This window comes from Protopterus annectens, chromosome 5.part0 (genome assembly GCF_019279795.1).
Source record: "Protopterus annectens isolate FY-2018-M chromosome 5.part0, PAN1.0, whole genome shotgun sequence".
NCBI lineage: Eukaryota > Metazoa > Chordata > Ceratodontiformes > Protopteridae > Protopterus > Protopterus annectens.
The window spans coordinates 515,329,084-515,350,327 of record NC_056735.1 but is presented as its reverse complement, the minus strand read 5'-3'; the positions used below and the strand labels follow the sequence as shown (position 1 = coordinate 515,350,327).

Sequence of the window (21,244 nt, the reverse complement as noted above, 5' to 3'; positions counted from 1 at the left end):
TAAATGCCCTCGGGCAGATAGCCTAGTACCTCCTATGAACCTCTTTCAGGGACAGAGAAAAGGACAAGTCTTCAATAAGCCTGCCTACATATCTCAGGGGAAGGGAAAGGGGCAGGCATTCAATAAGACTACTTACTTGTCTCAGGGTAAGTAAAAGGGACAGGCATTTAATAAGCCTGCTTGCCTCTCTCAGGGGAAATAAAAGGGGCAGACATTCAAAAAGTCTGCCTGCCTTTCTCAGGGGAAGGAAAAGGGGCAGACATATGATAAGCCTGCTCACCTTTTTCAGGAGAAGGAAAAGGGGCAGACATTCAAAAAGTCTGCCTGCCTTTCTCAGGGGAAGGAAAAGGGGCAGACATATGATAAGCCTGCTCACCTTTTTCAGGAGAAGGAAAAGGGGCAGACATTCAAAAAGCCTGGCTGCCTCTATGAGGGGAAGGGAAAAAGGCAGACATTCTGATGATACTCACTGCTGCCCGATCCTGATGAAGACTGGGAGCTCTGCAGGCCACCAAATGCAGGCGGGTGTGGGAGGGGGGTTAGGATGAAGCACATCACTACAGAGGTGGGGCAGTCCCCTTACAGTGCCCTATTGCATGCATACATGGAGTACATGGATTTTGCATAAGCCAGCGTGTCATTGGAGTTAGGGCCATCAGTGGTGTGTTCCAACCAACCAGCCACAGTGTGAAGGTTTTCTCACCTGTTTTCCTCACTTCCACATTCTGGGGCGCCAATGCCAAGGTATGCCCAATAGCACTGGCCCTGAGGTAAGTATGGAGCTATAGGAAAGGGCAATGAACTAAAGTCTGAAGTACGACACGTAAGGACAGCCAAGTACAATCAGGATTAACAGTATGTAAAAAATAAAATAAACGATCAAATAAATATGTATTCCTCCATGCAGGTGTATACTAATCTTAGGAAATAGTTGGAAAATAGTTCCTAAAATGTAAAAAAACAAACAAAAAAAGTCACATCAAATTCTTATATGCAGATTGTAACTATAGGCATTACACAATATCTTAACATCACGATTTCAAGCAAGAGTGTTCTTCCTAAACTGGAGCATAAAATTAATCCTACACCACAATCAAAATTAATGAATACAATATTTTTAAATGTCTTGCTAAAGACTTTACACACTAAGGAAATCAGATGAGTACAGGTTCTGTGCCTCAAGGCTGAGGCTGTAATAATGTAACTTTCTGGATAAAACTTTAGTTTCTCATGTAATTTCCTCTCCTGATCTTTAAACTGTGTGAATTAAATGTAAATTAACCTATAAGTGTTCCAAGACAATACTTTCACCCTCCTCTGGGTAAGAAGAAAAAAAAAAAACAATCAAACCAACTCCCAGTTGTTAATTTTTTTTCTTTTTTGGCACTTAAAGCAGTTTAAGGGTTAGTTAATGATGCTGATAATCTAAGGAAAGGAATCAAAAGTTCTACATCATTGCCATTAGATTTATTAATGTTTAAACAGCTCAACACTTTCTGTTCTTGTGCACTGGTTGTCTTTTTAAGTGGAAACAAGGTGTGTAACTTTCAATTTGCCCCTGCTCTCAAAATAGAAAAATTAAGCTTTCCAAGACGTAGAAACATTTTTTTTTTTCAAAATGAGATGACCAAGACTATAGGGTACTAAGAACCCAGTGCAGTATGGCTCACAAACACCTCTAAAGCTATATAACTCTGGATGCTGTTAAATCTTTACATTTGTTTTGGGTTAATGAACTGGTCTGCTTCTCTTCTTCAAAGCAGAAAATTGAGACTACACAGGATTTATGCATTTGTACATCTCTTGTGAAACTATATGCTGGCCAGCTATTGTACTCCTCATCTGTACCAGCTGAAATCAATCACATGAAATAATTCCTAGATGAGCACATACGCTTTCTGTTTGTTTTCACATGTTGTCTATTCCAGCACTAAAGGTATTTCTGTAAGATGTGAGAGGATTTAATGTCTGTATTCGTAAACTCTCCCCGTTCTCCTTGAGGCATGCCCCCTTCATATGCCTCACCAGCTTATTTTTGCCCAGGGACAAGGGACAGTCAGTACACAGACTGGGATCAATAGCCCTATGAGCCACTTTTTCTCATCTAGGAAATCCTTATCCACCCATCTCTTTCCTTGGCAAGTAATATTCAGGTATTTGTGAACAGGCAAGATGCCAATCCTGAAGAGGTCCAATTGTAATGCCTTTCTATAGGTTGGCTGTGGGTCCACAAAAGTTGTGTGGTCAGTGAGGTAGACATGCATGTTCCCACACAATCCACAACTCAACAGTAGAAGCCCAGCTTATGCAGTTCAATCCTGTCAGTACCCATGCATGAGCTAGAGAGACCAACCACATGTACGCTTCGCTAATGTAGCAGACCTAACCACCTCCTTACCCCAGATTTAATTTCTCAAGTCTTTTGGATTTCTAATACCATAATGAGAATGGGCCCTATTCCTAAGTTAGGGAATGATTAAAGTTCATAAAATTAGTGTTGTTTCAGTATTTGATGTTATCTAAAAGTGCTCTTCATGGCACTTGTATTGTGCCCAAAACTGAGTCTTTCTGCAATTCATATGTTGTTGCATGTATCGGTAGCATATCTAAATATGACTGGAAATTATTTTTTATTAGCCCTGTTGTTCCTACTGCTATTGGAACTGTCTGGGTAGCGTCTTACACATTTCTCTCATTTCTGCCTGGAAAGCCTGGTAAGTTATGACTTTGTGTCTCTGTATGTAAGACACAGTTAGCAATTTCAGTTATCAATGCTACTTTTGTCTTTTTTTCCCTGGACTACTGTTTCTGGTTCATAGGTAGGTACTAGGCTATTGGCCCTAGAGCCTATATAAGAATAGCCAAAAAGGTACCCTGGGTTTCGCCACCCAAGAAAATTATTTTCCTGTGCCCCTGTCAAGCAGATCCACAGAAGTGATCCCTGGGGTGAATTTCCTATTTCCCATCCAATCATCAAGATTTTTCTTGGAGTGCTAATGAGGAGCTCTGTTTGACATAGATAGGTAGCCTGTTCCAGAGTATGAGAAGTCTCTGGGACAGGAATCTATCCCTCCAGCATGTTCTGTTTATTGTGGTGACAAGGTTTAGTTCCCAAGAGCGTGTATCTTGGAGGGATTGGGATTTCTTTAAGTGGAGCATGTCCAGCAGCTCTGGGTTTGACATAGCTTTGTATGTTAGGCAGAGATCTCCTCTGAGTAGGCGATATGCAATGGAGTAAAGCTGTAGTTTTTTGAGACGGTCTGCGTAGGGCATCTGTTTGAGGCCAGTAATCCTCTTTGTGAGGTATTTCTGTGGCCTTTCTAGTTGTTGTAGATGTCTTGTGAGATACATACCAAAAGGGGGATTGTACTCTATAATGGGTCTAATGAGTGATGAGTAGAGGGGAACACTGACCTCTTTTTTTCTAGATGAGAAACGTTTTGTGATGAGGTATGCCACGTAGAAGAATTTCTGACCACTGTGGCAATGTGCTTATCAAAGTAGAGACTATTATCCACCTGTGTCCCAAGGTCTCTTATCACACTTTCGATGCTAAGTAGACTATTACCTATGTGGTAGTTCATGGGTACAGAGTTTTTACCAAAGAGGATGACAATGCACTTTTTGGCATTGAACTTGAGGCCATGGCTTTGACATCAGGCATCTGTCTCAGTGAGGCCCTTTTGTAAGATGTCCACATCGTTAGGAGTTTTGATTATGACTCGTAGTTTGCAGTCATCTGCGAACTTAGTTAGCCAAATACCTTCTGTGTTAGCCTGTACGTCAGAGAAGTAGATACCAAACAGGAGTCAAACAGGAGAGGACCCAGGACTGAACCCTGTGGTACTCCACTTATCACTGGTCTGAAGTCTGATTTGGAGTCTGCTACTTTCACAGTGTGGGGATTTATACCTAGTTTAGTGAGTTTATCTATAATTCCAGAGTGGGGGGTGGTGTTGAATGCCTTGGCGAGATCTAGATAGGCTGTGTGAAGTACCTTACCCTCATCTATGGCTTTGGTGACTGCTTCAAAGAAGTCTATCAGGTTTAGGAGACATGATCTGCCTTTTACAAACCCAAACTGTGTGGGGTCCAGAGTTTGAAGATCTCTAATATCTTTGTTTATGAGTTCCATGATGATACGTTCCATGGCCTTGCAGACCAGGCTCATCAGGCTAATGGGGCGATAATTACCGGGGTCTGTCATGGCTCCCCCTTTGTGGAGTGGGATAATCGTCACGGTGCACCATTCAGCAGGCACAAACCCTAAGGTGAGGCTATGACTGAACATGGTACTTAGGTGGGTTGCCAGTTCATTCTGTAGTTCATGTAGAAGGCAGCCTGGGATGTTGTCAGGTCCCATGGATGCTGTGTTCTTGGCTTTGGAGAGTGAGGTTTTTACCTGTGCAGCCGTGATTATAGGAACTTTGCATTCTTCCGGTATAGAGATGGGCGCTTTAGGGGGTGAGAGGGGGGTAAAGTTAGCACTGAACCTATCTGGCAGGATGTTGGCAATATCAGTTGGTTCTGTATATTTACTGCCATTGTGCTGTAACTCAGAGCAGGTCTGAGTGTTGCCATTGAGATTCTTGACATAGCTGTATAATGCTTTGTGGTTGTCTTTAGAATCAGTGGTGATTTTGTTTTCATAACTAGCTTTGGAGGATTTTATGAGGGATCTCATCTTCTTATTGAGGCTGACCAGGGAGTTCCTCCAATCGTGGGATTTTACTCTTTTTTGCAATAGTTTCTTTCTTCTGTTGTAGAGTTTGTTTATGGCAGAAGACCACCAGATTGGCTTCCTTTTTTGGAGGATAGCATCTTGGTTCTGTTAGGAATAGCACGATCCATGAACTCATGTAAGTGCTTATAAAGTGCATTTGTATAGGATTCAGCAGTCATACCTCTATTGTCCATCTGCATGGGTGTCGTGAAGTTTGCCACTTCTGTCTTAAGAAGCGTGAAGTTGGCTTTGGAGAAATTTTTTATGGTTGTTTCCCTAATGGAGGGTGGGGGCGGGATGTAGATGTCTAGGGTAATTAGCTTGTGGTCAGATATGAACAACAAGAAATTGACCACTGGTGTGGAACACCAGTCGCCCATGTTGGTGATGACCAGGTCTAGGATATTGCTTTCCCTGGTGGGGGTGTGGATAAGTTGATCCAAGGTGATGGAATTTATGAATTCCAGAAAACGTTGAGCAAAAGAGTTGGTACATGAGTACCTTTCCCAGTTAATAGTGGGGTAGTTGAAATCACTCATTATTAGGGTGTTGGGTTGTACTCTAATATTTCCAGTGTATCAAGAAAAGAGGAGTGGGAATCCTGGGGCATGGTGGAGGGTCTATAGCAAGCTACAATCTGGATTGTGGTCTTGCCCAGAGTTAGTTGAACTTGGATAATCTTGAATGCATTATGCTGAGCAACTAGCTTGGAGGTGTGGATATCCTTAATGAATATGGACACGCCTCCGCCTTTAGTGTTTCGGTCTGGGTTAGGTGGCTGAAAGGTGTGGTATGAATTATAGCCTAGTAATTCAGGGGTGCTCTCTGGAGCTTTGAACCAGGTCTCTGTCACTGCACAGATGTCGATGTTCTCCATTTTAAGGAGTGCCTCAAGTGAATGCATTTTGAGATTTAGACTTCTAGCATCGAGTAGCATTACCCTCAGATTTTGCTTGTTTGAACCTGTTACAGTGGTGAATTTGTCATTTGAACCTTGCCTAAAAAAGGCACTATAGGGGTGGCAAGAGCCTTTGCCAGTATCCGGAATCCCAAGGGTGACAGGTGCAGGCCATCTCTGGCAAAGCACCATGGTCTGTCGATCATGTCATCCCAGGCAGACAGATACTGGATTCCCTTAGAATGACACCAGAAGCTTAGCCAATTGTTGAAGTCAATCATTTTGTCCTTGTACTGTGGTATCATTCTGGGTGATGGCAGGATGCCACACCTCCAGGCTAGTTGCCCAACACAATGCATCTGAAATTCTCCAGGTGCAACTAACACTAGGTAAGACTGCAATCCAAATTGTAGCTTGCTACTGATCCCCCATCATGCCCCAAGATTCTCACTACACCTTTCTAAACATACTGGAAAATATTAAGATACAACCAAACACCCTAATACTGGGTGATTTCAACTACCCTGCCATTAACTGGGAAAATTACTCGGGTACCAACACCTTTTCCCAACGGTTCTTGGAATTCATAAATTCCAACGCCCTGGATCAACTAATCAATTGTCCCACCAGGGGCTCCACTGTCCTAGACCTGGTTATTACCAACATGGGAGATAGATGCTCCACACCAGTGGTCACCCCCTCATTGGTCAGGTCTGACCATAAGCAAATCCACCCTTGATATCCACATCCTATCCCCAACCTCCAGTAAGGAAACCACTATAAAAAACTTCTCCAAAGCCAATATCATGTTTCTTAAGTCAGAAGTGACAAACTACATGGCACCCATGCAGACGGGAGCTGAAGGTTCGACTTCTGAATCCTACTCTAAGGCACTGTATGAGCACATCCACTCGTGCATGAATCGTGCCATCCCAAATAGAACCAAGACCCTCTACTCCAAAAAAAGGAAGCCAATCTGGGGGTCCCCTGCCATAAACAAACTATACAACAGAAGGAAGAAACTGTTGCAGAAAAGAAGAAAATCCCAGGATGCAAAATACTCCCTTACCAGCCTCAGTAAGAAGCTGAGATCCCTCATAAAATCCTCCAAAGCTAATTATGAAAATATAATTGCCAAAGATTCCAAAGACAACTACAAGGTATCCTATAATTATGTCAAGAATCTAAATGGCAATGCTCAGATCTGCTCTGAGTCACAACCGAATGGCATTAAATATACTGATCCCAAGGATATTGCCAATATTCTGTCAGATCAATTTAGTGCCAACTTCACCCCCCTCTCACCCCCTAAAGGGTCCATCTCAATACCAAAGGATTGCCAAATTCTGGTAATCACGGCCACACAGGTAGAAACCACACACTCCAAAGCTAAGAGTACAGCATCCATGGGACCAGATGACATCCCGGGCTGTGTACTACATGAACTCCAAAATGAACTGGCACCTCACCTAAGTGTCATGTTTAATCATAGCCTCACCTCAGGCTTCGTGCCCACTGAGTGGTGCACAGCTACAGTTATTCCACTCCACAAGGGGGGATCCACCTTGGATCCCGGGAACTACTGTCCCATCAGTCTGACGAGCCTGATCTGCAAGGGCATGGAATGCATTATCATGGAACTTATAAACATAGAACTTTGGCAACCTTCAAACACTGGACCCCACCCAGTTTCGGTTCGTGAAGGGCTGATCTTGTCTCCAGATCCTGAATGACTTTTTCAAATCAGTCTATAGAGCTGTGGACGAGGGTAAGGCAGTCCACACAGCCTATCTGCACCTCGCCAAGGCCTTCAACACCATCCCCCACTCTGGAATCATAGATAAACTTACTAAGCTGGGCATAAATCCCTATGTCACTCGATGAGTTGCCAACTGGTTTACTGACAGAACCCAGAGTGTAAAAGTAGCCGACTCCAAATCCAGCTCCAGATAAGTGACAAGTGGAATACCTCATGTTTCAGTCCTGGGACCGCTCTTGTTTGGCATCTACTTCTCTGAAGTACAGGCCAACACTAAGGAACTCTGGCTAACAAAGTTCGCAGATGACTGCAAACTGGGAGCCATTATTGAATCCCCAAATGATGTGGATATTCTACAAATGGGCCTTACAGAAACAGATGCTTGGTGCCAGAGCCATGGGGTCAAGCTTAATGCCAAGAAATGTATAGATATCCCCTTTGGGAAAAAACATGTACCCATGAATTACCACATAGGGGGAAAGTACACTAAACACTAAAAGTGTGATGAGAGACTTAGGGACACAGGTGGACAGTGGTCTCACCTTCGATAACCACATTGCCACAACAGTCAGGAAATCCTTCTATGTGGCACACCTCATCACTAAGGGCTTTTCATCCAGAAAAAAGGAGGTCATTGTCCCACTGTACACATCCATCATTAGACCCATTATAGAGTACAATGCCCAGTTTGGTATGTACCTCACAAGACATCTACAACAGCTGGAAAGGCCACAGAAATACCTCACTAAAAGAATCACAGGTCTAAAGCCGATGCCCTATGCTGATCATCTAAAAAAAAACTCCAGCTATACTCTGTGGCATTTTGTCTACTCAGAGGCGATCTCTGCTTAACATACAAGGCCATGTCAAACCCTGAGCTGTTGGACATGCTCCACTTAAAGAAATCCCAATCCCTCAGAACCACACACTCTAGGGATCTAAAGCTTGTCATCACAATGAACAAAACATGCTGGAGGGATAGGTTCCTGACCCAGAGACTCCCCAAACTCTGGAATAGACTGCCCATACATGTCAAGCAGAGTGCCTCCTTGGCCCTCTTCAAAAGGAACCTTGACGACTGGACGGGAGATAGGAAATTCACCCCGAATCACGTCAGTCACCCTGCTAGACAGGGGTCCAGGGAAGTAAATATTGTGGGAAGAAATATCCGGGGAATTGTTGGGCTAGGTTTGTACAGGCCCTAGGGCCGACAGCCTAGTACCAGCCTATGAACCTATGAACATTAAGATCTGAATGGAAGAATTGAATGTTGGCACATTCATAGAATTAAAACATCAGAGGGAATTGTCTATAATACAGTTGCAAAAGATGTTGACAGTTTCCTTAAAGATTATCCCTGGAAATAACCATTCACTCATCTAATTAATTGCCACTGTAGCCTACATCTTGTATATTTCATAATGAGTGCCCTTCCTATGTCTTTATCTACAAGGGCATGCTGTTGCCTTGCCCAGGGCATCAGTGATATGTCACACAATTAAAAGTATAAACAAATGGTACCTGAATGAGGAAAAAAGCAAATTAAAAAAGTTCAAACAGCTATTAAAAGACTGGATGATACTACACTCACAAATCAAAACACAGCATTTGTTTTCTATTTAGCAGCTTGTAAAAAAATCTCTCAACAAATCAATCCATCAATTCACAACCCCTTTTCCCTATTTATGCACATGAGGTTGAGGTGTCACTTCACCAGTGGCGGTCATCTTGAGCCAAGGTTCACACCACTAGGTGTCTAGCCCTGCCGTATGTTTATTGTCTGTTAATGGAGTTCATTTTCAGTGTAAACAACACCCACAAGACTTTAACAAGTACTAGCTCCAGAGAAGTGAGAATTTTTCATGCTTTAAACCATACAAAGAAAAGCCTATTACAAAGTATTTTATAGCTGACTTTTCTAAGTATGAAAGATAATAGCAGCGCACAATACTACTTAATTTTCTTTTCATGTTTACGTTAACACCTATGTCACAAGCTACCTTTCTAATGTTTCTTTGAACAGTTACGCTCCAAGGATGTAGTTGGTAATAATTCTGCTTTTAATGTGAGTTGTAAAACTACCTGTAAGTGATGTAATGGCATTTAGTTAGCTAGGAGTGGAATTAAACATTAACTTGATTAAGTCTAGCATGAACATAAAACTGGCTGAATAGCTGATGTTGTAATAGCACAGACGCATTCATTAACAGAAAATGGCATAAGAAGTTCACTGACTTGCATATATTACTGGAAGACCAACATCTGTACCTACAAGTTGCTGGGAAAATAACATTTTCTGCAAATTGAAACATTATGCTAATTGTGTTAGTTTCAAAGATAAAAAATTAAAGTCCACTGCTTAGCAATCTGCACAGTTTGTAAAAAAATGAAGCTTCAGATATAAAAAGATTGTCATAAGTAAGACAAGGAACAAGAAATATCTGTGATGATACCTATGGAATTTTTTTGGTACCAATAATATCCTTTTGTTATTCATTTGAATTTGAATTGTAATCCTTCAAGTTTATAAAATTAATAAAAAAAATTTACAAAGGAGACAAAAATTCTGATAAAACCCTAAAAGATGAACTAGATTAGAAATATATATATTAATACAGTAACAACAGACTGTTCTAGAACTTGCTGGTAGTCTACCTTTGTTACGGACTTCTTCTAGAACTTGCTTGTAGTCTACCCTTGTTATGGACAGTTTCTAGAACTTGCAGGTAGTCTAACCTTGTTTTACATGGTAGCGGCGAAAAGATCAGCTATCCAGAACCGCAACCTGTTAAAAAATATTTTTTTACAAGGGGTAAGCCATTCTGTACTTGCCATGTAAGGCGGCTTCATCATTGCACCCTAGTTTTATATATTAAGTGCAAGACTGCATTCCTTCAAAATTTACTGAGTGTATTTGGGATCACTGACCAGTTTTGGTCACTGATGATAATGAAACAGAGGTGGACAATTGAGAGGCTGTAGGAGTAGTCCTTAAGTCACTCTGGATTTATCTCTGCAGAGGTATTGCAGAAATAGTTTACAACAGGAACCCAAGCAGGAAGTGGAAGAGGAGTACTAAAAAGACCCCACATCTTTGCATTTCTGAAATGTAAAATAGAGGTACTCCAGAAAGCTGGAGTCAGGTCTGCTATCCCACCTGTGCCCCAGTGAGTGAGAGGGCTAATAAGAAACAAAGTGCAAAGGATTAGTCTAGAAAAATGACTTTAGCTAACAGACCTAGGAGACTCTCTCTCTCTCTCTCTCTCTCTCTCTCTCTCTCTCTCTCTCTCTCTCTCTCAATGATGCCCTCCATGTGGGAGAGATAAAGACAACTTGTTGAAGTTTTAAATAGTTTATTCACTTGTGTAGGTAGATGGACAAGTGTATAAACCAATAATATTTTCCCTTAAAAGTTGGACCAAGGTGTAATAGTAATAATCATAATAATCAATTGTTTAGCGTAAGGGCTGTTTAGTATTTACTTCTCTGTACGTCTATTAGACCGTTGAGACTTTGACCACTCTACCTTACCCCAGCATTCATGGGGAAACAATATATTCCCCAAACACTCATCACTGATAATTTCTGAGCAGGTACTATAATGTAGTCAGAGATGAGAACGTGTCATACAACAACTAAATTTAGAAGTGGTACCAAATAATCCTTTGTCCCACTCTGTATTATATTGGAATCCATTTGTATAAACTATATTTATGGACTGCCAACATGCTCATTCTCTGCTCTACTGTTCTCATACTCAGCATGTAAAATATATAGCACATACTTCTCCAGAGAGACTTCTTCAGCAAAAACTAATATAGCACCACATTTAACTATTGCCAGAGAATAAGATTCAGATTGCTATGCATGTGTCTGTGGCAGGAAAGATATTAATCTTGAGTGGTATTTTGTCATCACCCAGAATAATGCTGAGTTTCAGACAAGATAATTGTCCTTCATAACTGGTTATGTAGCTGTTGCCTGGCAGAACCCATAAGATTAGACATGCAGGTGCCAATTTGGAAAGCAGAAAAGTTACCAGTGGTGTACCACATATCTCAGTATTGGGCTTCTCCTATTTCACATCTATTTCTCAGACCTGCAGATCAACACTCCTGGCCTGTAGCTATCTAGATTTCCAGATAGCTATAAACTGGGTGTTACTCGATCTCCCATTGACTCACAATTGTTACAACATGGATTAGACCATTTTATCCACTCTTCTGTCTACGAAATACCTACTAGAATACCCCCCAACTATTAACAGGGAGCAGATCCTGGCAGCATTTGTTAAGGTTAAAACATAGTCCCAGTGGGCCCCGACAATAGCTAGAAACATGCCCCATCAGGACAACTTGAGTCACATTTCAACTATAGCCTCAAAACAGGCTTTGTGCTATGAGAATGGAGGACTGCAGTGGTTTCCCACTTCACAAGAGTGGTCCATCAACCCAATACCAGAAACTACAAACTTATTAGACTGACTAGTCTAAAAGGCAAATCCATGCAACTAATTATCATAGAAATGATCAACAAAGACTGGCAACCTTCAGACACTGGACCCAAATCCAATCTGGCTTTGTCAAGGGAAGGTCATGCCTACTAAACCTGGTGAACTTTTTTGAGAAGGTCACCAAGGCAATGGATGAAGAGGAAAACAGTGCATACCACCTACCTTGACTTGGATAAGGCATTTGATACAATACTCCACTCAGGTATAGTTGAAGAACTCACTGAACTGAGCATAACTCGCTGGATTGCCAGCTGGCTCACAGCCAGGACCCAGGAAGTCAGGATTGGTGATACCACCTCCACTAAGAGACTGGTTACCAGTGGGTACCTCAAGGCTCCATGCTGGGATCACTCATATTTGGCATCTACATCTCAGAGGAAAAAGCTAATGTTAAGGGCCTTTGGTTGACCAAGTTCACAGATGACTGTAAATTGGTAGCTATCATAAATTTCCCACATGATGCAAACATCTTATATTAGGGTCTAACACAGACAAATGACTGATATCAAAGTCAAGGTCTAAAACTCAATACCAAGAAATGCATTATAGTGCCTTTTTGGAAACTGTCGAAGTAAGGCCATAGCATCCAGGTCCAAGGAAGTCATACTGCCACTTTTATTCAGACCTATCATTGAGTATAATTGTCCCCTTCGGCATGTACCTGGCCAGACATATGCAACAGTTGGAACACCCACAAGGAAGGTTTCCTTACCAAGTGAATCCAGGGTATAAACACATTGCCCTATAGAGATCACCTGAAAGTCCCATCTCTCTACTCTGTCTCCTACAGGTTACTGAGAGGCAGTTTATACCTAGTACACAAAACATCCTCAGATCCAGCTCTGATGGGCCTTTTGCACATCTACAAAATGAACAGCATCAGATCGACTAGATGCAAGGATTTACATTTTGCTTTTGATGTAAATAAGGCATGTTTGTGAGACAGATATGTGTCTCGGAGGATAACGAATACTGTGGAACAGGCTCCTCATCCATGTGAAGCAGACTCCATCCCTTATCCTATTTAAGCATAACCCTGACCAATGTATGGGAAATCAGAAATTTACCCTGGGTTTGGCACCCATGTCTCTGATAGAGTCAGACAGTAATGCCCAAACTAACATACCCCCATATAACCCTCTAGAAATTCCCTAACATACCCCCTCCTAATAAATGCCCATAATACACAGGGACACAGCTGGGTGGGATTGCATGTCTTGGCTTATAAAAGCCCTGGTGGTCATTAACCTAGTGTAGAACTATGACCCTATGAACTATGACACAGGCAGCATTCAGAAAGCAGCAAAAGCAGGCAAAAGTTACCTTCAGATCATGGTTCAACCTATCAACACAACCAGGATAGTACTTAGTGCAGTAATGAACCAATCAAGTTGTTTGCCTGTTGTCAATTGCCCTCTGAGTGTCATTTGGGTTAAATCTGTTAGTCCTTTTCCTTCATTTCACAACAATATTCAGTTGGGAATCACTTTTACTTTCACGGTCTGTATTTGTTGTTTCTCAGAAACGCACAAGCCTAAATTCCTCTTTTGTTTAGAGCGCTTTTCAAACTGAAAATTATTCATAAGGAATGTTAGAACATGTACAGTGACAATTACAGAGTAGTTTTAAATTGATTTATGTACCAAACACTTGTTATATTACTTTATAAAGTTAATAACCAAAACTGTTTTCTTTTAACTGCTGCATTCATCCATTTGCTTGTATGTGCAGCTGGGTCTTCTTTCCAGTGGGATATTCAAAGTTAACTAATGGCTGATTTTTATTACATGTGGAATATAATAAAAAAAAGGTAACTTCTGAACTGATGATGCTGGAAAAAACTTTAGATTTCTTTCAGATGAGTGGATCTGTCTGCAGTATTGTGATCTTACGTTTAATGCGTCTTCAGCTTGATATTATGGCTGCATTTATTAATAAAGTAGAAGATACTATACACGTTTTTCATTAACAGTTTCCTTATACAATGAACAACTTGTTCTGTGTGCTGAGTTGTTCAACAAGTGTTTGGAATGTCACGAGCTCATAACAATCCACATCTAATTTTTTTTTTGGGAAAGACCTCCTCAGGATAATACAACTCACACTTCTTTAAATGATTATTTGTTCATTTCACAGAAGTTGCAAGGAAATAAAATAGTAAAATAATCTGATGTTAGATTGCTTACACTTTCATTAAGAAAACATTTACAGCTATATCATAAAACAGATCCTTGGCTTAACTATTTGACTAAACCACGGCAAATAGTGCATTCTTCAATTAATCCATACAGAGCTGGCTTTATCTCACTCCTCCCTTCATGACTGGCGAATTTTATGAAATTATTAGCAGCATCTTGTCTTTTCATACAATTTCAAAATCACATTTTTGAGCTTGGAGGTTAGGGGTGGCAAAATAGTTAAGATGTTTCCCTCATAGACACCTCTCAAATGTCCAGATTTTTGCTTCATATTTTTAGTCTGTTTCTCATATCATTTGTGGTATTCTGGCAAATCACAGAGGACTGAAGTCACTAAATAATTATGTGCATTTAAATTTCAGACTTCATATCCTTCAGAAAATGTATGATGACATAAACTGTGATATTCATAGGTTCATAGGTTCATACTAGGCTATCTGCCCAAGGGCATTTATAAGCCTAGCCAGAATGTGTTTGGCTATCGCCACCCATTTTAAATTTATTTTGCTATGCCCTTTTTCGAGGTTAGTATACTGTGCCTCTGTCTAACAGTGACACAGAAGTGATACCTGGGGTAAACCTATGATCTCCCATCCACTCATCAAGATTCCTATTGAAGAGAGTCAATGAGGGACTCTGCCTAACCTGGACTGGGATTTTATTCCAGAGTGAAGGGAGCTCTGGGTTATGAATCTGTCCCTCCAGCATGTCCTATTTATTTCAGTGCTGAGGTTCAAATCTTTCGAGCGCGTAGCTCGATGGGATTTGGATTTTCTGAGGTGCAGCATGTCCATTAATTCCGGGTTGGACATGGCTTTATATGTCAGGCACAGATTACCTCTGAACAGGCGGTATGCCACTGAGAAGAGCTGGAGTTTCTTTAACCGGGCAGCATATGGCATCTGTTTGAGCCCTTTGATCCTCTTGGTGAGGTACTTTTGGGGTCTTTCCAGTTGCTGCAGGTGTCTGGTAAGGTACATCCCAAAAGGGGCATTGTACTCAGTTATGGGCCTGATGAGGGATGAGTAAAGAGGCACGATGACCTCCCCTGATCTAGATGTGAATCCCTTCATGATTAGGTGGGCTATATAAAATGTTTTTCTAACCACTTTGGCCACGTGGTTGTCAAATGAGAGATTGCTATCAACTTGGGTCCCCAGGTCCCTAATTACTTCTTCTGTACTTAATGGATTACCACCTATGTGGTAATTTGTGGGCACTTTGTTTTTGCCAAAGGGGATGACTATACACTTTTTGGCATTTAGCTTGAGGCCATGGCTCTGGCACCAGTTGTCTGTTTCTATGAGGCCCTTTTGGAGGATGCTTGTGTTTTCTGGAGAGTCGATTATGGCCCCCAGTTTGCAGTCATCTGCGAACTTGGTCAGCCACAGTCCTTCCATGTTGGCCTGTACCTCCGAGAAATATATACCGAATAAGAGAGGTCCCAGGACTGAGCCTTGTGGGACACCACTTGTAACTGGTTTGGAGTCTGACATGGCCACAGCAATTCTAACCATGTGGGTTCTGTCCTTGAGCCAGTTTGCAATCCATCTAGTGACATAGGGGTTTATATTTAAGCTGGTGAGCTTATCTATAATGCCCGAGTGGGGTATTGTATCGAAGGCTTTTGCGAGGTCCAGGTAGGCTGTGTGGACCACCTTCCCCTTGTCAATGGCCTTGGTGACTGTTTCAAAGAAATCAACCAGGTTTAAGAGGCAGGATCTGCCCTTAACAAAGCCGAACTGGGTAGGATCCAGTGTCTGTAGGTCCCCAATGTCTTTATTTAGGAGGTCCATGATGATCCTTTCCATAGCTTTGCAGACCAAGCTAGTCAGGCTTATGGAACGATAGTGTCCAGGATCCGTTGAGGCACCACCTTTATGGAGAGGGACCGCTGTTGCTGTACGCCACTCTTTGGGCACATATCCTGTAGTAAGGCTGAGATTGAACAGTAGTTTTATGTTTGGGTTTAGCTCTTCTTGGAGTTCATGTAGGATGCAGCCTGGGACACTGTCTGGTCCCATTGATGCTGTGATTTTTGCTTTGGAGAGGGCGGCTCTTACCTGAGCATCTGAGATGTCAGGGGGGCAGCACTCTGCTGGGATAGATATTTGCCCTTTTGGTGGGGAGGGGGGGGGGGAGTTTGTGCTGAACCTGTCAGCTAGGATGTTGGCAATATCTGTGAGTTCAGTGTATTTTTTGTCATTTTGGACTAATTCTGAGCATATCTGGGAATTACCACCCAGGTTCCTAACATAACTAAAGAAAGCCTTGTGATTATCCTTAGTGTCCTATGCAATTTTTCTCTCGAAGCTGGCCTTAGACAATTTTATGAGTGCCCGTAGTTTTTTGCTAATACTGATCAGTGAAGCCTTCCCTTTTTGGGATTTTGCTCTATCATTTAGTAGCTTCCTCCTTCTATTGTATAGTTTGTTTATGGCTGGAGTCCACCAGACAGGACGTCTGCCTTTGGAGGATTGGGTCTTGGTTTTATTTGGGATCGATGATCCATGCATTCCTGAAGGTGTTCATAGAATGCATTTATAAAGGATTCTGCGGTCTGGGCTGTATTTTCCACAGGCCGGGGCTTTGAAGGATTCCACCTCAGTTTTGAGGAGTGTGAAATTTGCTTTAGAGAAGATTTTCACTATGGTTTTCTGGGCAGGGGGTGGGGTCGGGATGTGAATATCCAGTGAGATTAGTTTATGGTCTGATCTTACCAGTGAGGGATACACTTCTGGTCTGGAGCATAGAGTCCCCATGTTGGTGATGATCAGGTCCAGTATGTTTTCCCCTCTTGTGGGAGTGGCAACAAGTTGTTCCATAGCATTTGAGTTTATAAATTCTAGGAACCTTTGGGCTAGGGTGTTGGAGCTAGAGTAATGCTCCCAGTCGATGTTTGGGTAGTTGAAGTCGCCCAATATAATGGTGTTTGGAGAGACCTTCATATTTTCCAGTGTTCTCAGGAAGGCCGAGTGGGGTTCCTGGGTTTGGGAGGGTGGTCTGTAGCAGGCTATAAACTGGAAGGCAGTTTTACTCACTGATAGTTGCACATGGATAGTCTCTGATGCTTCGTGCTTTGCCACCAACCTGGAAGTGTGGGTATCTTTGATGAATATCGATACTCCCCCTCCTTTTGTGGTTTGGTCCAAGTTTTTGGGGCTGAAAAGCATGGTATGAGGTATAACCTGGTAGTGCTGGGGTGCTCTCGGGAGCCCTGAACCAGGTTTCTGTTACTGCACAGATATCGATGTTCTCCATGCTAAGGAGAGTTTTGAGTGCGTGCATCTTGAGGTTTAGACTTCTGGCATTGAGTAGCATTACTCTTAGTTTCTTATCCCTTGTGATACCTATGGAGGTGGGTTTGTCTTTTGAGCCTTGCCTAAAAAAGGCACTATGGGGGTAGCAAGAGCCTTTGCCAATATCTGAAAGCCCAGGGGTGACAGGTGCAAGCCGTCCCTAGCAAAGCACCGTGGCTTGTCGAGCATATCATCCCAAGCTGACAGGCATTGGATCCCCTTTGAATGACACCAGTACTTAAGCCAATTGTTGAAATTGATCATCTTGTCTTCATATTGTGGCATCATTCTTGGTGAGGGTAAGATGCTACTCAAGGTCAGGGTCACACCGGCCTGGGCTACATGCTCAGAGAGATCCTTTATGTCTCTTTTCCTGTAGTCCAGGGAGGTATGTCTCAGGTCATTCACACCAGCATGGACAATGACTGAGTCATATTTGTCCTTGCCTTGGAGTGACCTGAGTGCTTGTGTTATGTGGCGGATCCTAGCACCCGACAGGCTGCTCACCATGACCCTCTCCTTGTTCAGCCTGGTGAGCGGGACGTCAGTGTGCCTGATGATAGAGTCACCTATTACAAGTGTATCAGGTGTGTTGTTTAGTCTTAAGGGCTGTGACTGTTCGGCACACTGGCTTTGTGAGATATGTGTTGCACGTGTTTTGTTCTGGGGTAGCGGTTGCTTGGGTGTCTGCTTTGGAGGTCTCTGCTGCTTAGGCAGATCTTTATTTAGAGCCTCCGAGTATGTTTTTGTGTGATTATGTGTTTGGTTTGCTGTCGTGGTAGGTCTATGTGAGACTGGAATTGTAGTGAGTGTGGTTTCCTTCTCCTCCTGACTGGTTATGCCAGTACTGAGTTGAGAGAGCTTAGCCTCCATTTTGGCTATATGGTTGCATCTCTCACATGTGTTGGAATTTGTTGGGAGGAGGAGAGGGTTGTCTGTGTACATGAGGCAGTTGAAACATTGCCTCAAGATTCCCAGATTCACCAGCTGGACCGGAGAGGAGATTGACAACTGACCTTTGGACATGCTAGAATAATATTGGGAATTCCTTAATAATTGAAAACAAGGGCCAGTGGGGAGTGTGGGTGTAGTGCTTTTAATTTTTAGTGTTGACTTATATAATTGCTTTAGCGAGCAAGTGCCAGGTAACTTAAGTGCAATGTGTTACAGGTAACTTAAATGCAAAAATGACAAACAGTAACTTTCTTTCAAGTGAAACAAGGAAATAAGTACAGTAAGCAATGCAGATATCACTAGTGATCCGCAGAAGTGCTGAGAAGCCGCATATTAGGTGGAATTAGCGTTCCACAGAAATAACAAGCAAACAAACATATAAACAAAGCTAGATTCAGCAGGCCTGGATCTAGTCTATGCTACAGCAAACAAGGTGTACCAATTTCAGTAAGATACAGTTCAAATATTCAGGCACTATAAACCTTTAACCAGAAATTCCCAGCTCAGAAGGGCAGAGTCCAGCCTCTTCTCCCACAAGAGTGCAGACCACGAACCTTCTTAATGTAAAATAACTGGCCTGAAGCCCAAGTGCTTAAACCAGAACTAATACACTTTAAGAATAACAGACACTGGGCTCTCAGTCAGCAGTTCCCAACTTAGAAGGATGAAAGCTACCTGTCCTGCCACCACAGTGCATGCCACAAACCTTCCTAATGTAAAACAACTGGTCTGAAGCCCAAGTGCTTAATCCAAAAGACTTAGAATGATAGCTACACTTTAATCAAGTTCCTACCAAGCAGTAATAAATACAATTGAATACTTTAGAGAATGCCTGGATTATTGCTCAAGTTACACAAAGAAAGCTAGATCCAGCAGGCCCGAATCCAGTCTATGCCACAGCAAACAAGGCGCACCAACTTCAGTAAGAAGCAGTTCAGATATGCATGCACTATAAGCCTTTAACCAGAAATTCCCAGCTCAGAAGGGCAGAGTCCAGCCTCTTCTCCCACAAGAGTGCAGACCACGAACCCTCTTAATGTAAAATAACTGGCCTGAAAGCCCAAGTGCTTAAACCAGAATTAATACAGTTTTAGAATAACAGACACTGAGCCCTCAATCAGCAGTTCCCAACCTAGAAGGATGTAAGCTACCTGTTCTGCCACTACAGTGCAGACCACAAACCCTCTCAGTGCAAAACAACTGGTCCAAAGCCCAAGTGTTTAAACCAAAAGGCTTAGAATGAGTTACACCAAGCAGTAATAAATACAATTGAGTACTTTTAAGATGATGCAAAAGTAAAATAAAGTAGGTAGAAACACAAGTACAGTAAAAGCAGATGAAATTTTTTTTTCTGAACAAGTGCTGAGATCAATGAAACAGATTTGAGTGCTGAAACTAGAAAACTGGCTAGTTATAAGAGAAAAAAACTAAGCTAGAAGGCTTCCCTCCAACACAGAAGCGCTTGGGGGCTCAGAAGCCTACAAATAGTCAATGCCACTTAACAGGAAAGGCAGGAAACAAGCTTAAATTTTTTTTTCTGTTTCCCAGATGCTCTCTTTGTACACAGTAGGAGTGCCTGAAATCAGAATATGATCTCACTGCACTCAGTTGAGTGAGCAAATGAGATGGGCCCAGAAGGAGTATCCAAACACAAATTTACAAGAGGGGCGGCAGTTTCAAGGCCACTAAGATTAACACCAAAACAAAACAAGGAGGGTGGGTGGGACTAACTGAAGAGCAGAGTCAAAACTTCCAGTTCAGTTAATATTCCTGCAACACACAGTTAAAATCAATTTAAATACTGTATTTTTTGAAAAAAAGTGCAGATAAAGGTACTTAAATTCTCTTATACGTCCAGTTGAATACAGCAAGTTCTTAGCCGGCCAAAGCTGAGGTTTTAAGCAGAAAATATTTCACACTGTACCACTTAAATAGGCAAGGGCAGGAAATCAAAGAATGTGGCTACCCCCACACCTGTAATTACTAGCAAATAACAAAATTCAGCAAACACTGACTAACTTCCAGTTCAGTTAATATTCCTGCAACACACAGTTAAAATCAATTTAAATACTGTATTTTTTGAAAAAAAAGTGCAGATAAAGGTACTTAAATTCTCTTATATGTCCAGTTGAATACAGCAAGTTCTTAGCCGGCCAAAGCTGAGGTTTTAAGCAGAAAATATTTCACACTGTACCACTTAAATAGGCAAGGGCAGGAAATCAAAGAATGTGGCTACCCCCACACCTGTAATTACTAGCAAATAACAAAATTCAGCAAACACTGACTAACTTCCAGTTCAGTTAATATTCCTGCAACACACAGTTAAAATCAATTTAAATACTGTATTTTTTGAAAAAAAGTGCAGATAAAGGTACTTAAATTCTCTTATATGTCCAGTTGAATACAGCAAGTTCTTAGCCGGCCAAAGCTGAGGTTTTTAAGCAGAAAATATTTCACACTGTACCACTTAAATAGGCAAGGGCAGGAAATCAAAGAATGTGGCTACCCCCACACCTGTAATTACTAGCAAATAACAAAATTCAGCAAACACTGACTAACTTCCAGTTCAGTTAATATTCCTGCAACACACAGTTAAAATCAATTTAAATACTGTATTTTTTTGAAAGAAAAGTGCAGATAAAGGTACTTAAATTCTCTTATACATCCAGTTGAATACAGCAAGTTCTTAGCTGGCCAAAGCTGAGGCTTTTAAGCAGAAAATATTTTACACTGTACCACTTAAATAGGCAAGGGCAGGAATTCAAAGAATGTGGCTACACCCACCTGTAATTACTAGCAAATAACAAAATTCAGCAAACACTGACTAACTTCCAGTTCAGTTAATATTCCTGCAACACACAGTTAAAATCAATTTAAATACTATTTTTTTGAAAAAAAGT

At 41.8% G+C, this 21,244-nt stretch overlaps 1 protein-coding gene across 2 annotated transcripts in view; it reads left to right on the top strand.

The window, feature by feature from the left end:
- The window catches only part of ROBO1 (roundabout guidance receptor 1), a 1,916,411-nt gene that overhangs the window by 498,527 nt on the left and 1,396,640 nt on the right, over positions 1 to 21,244 (top strand). The gene's annotated exons all lie outside the window — the stretch shown is intronic.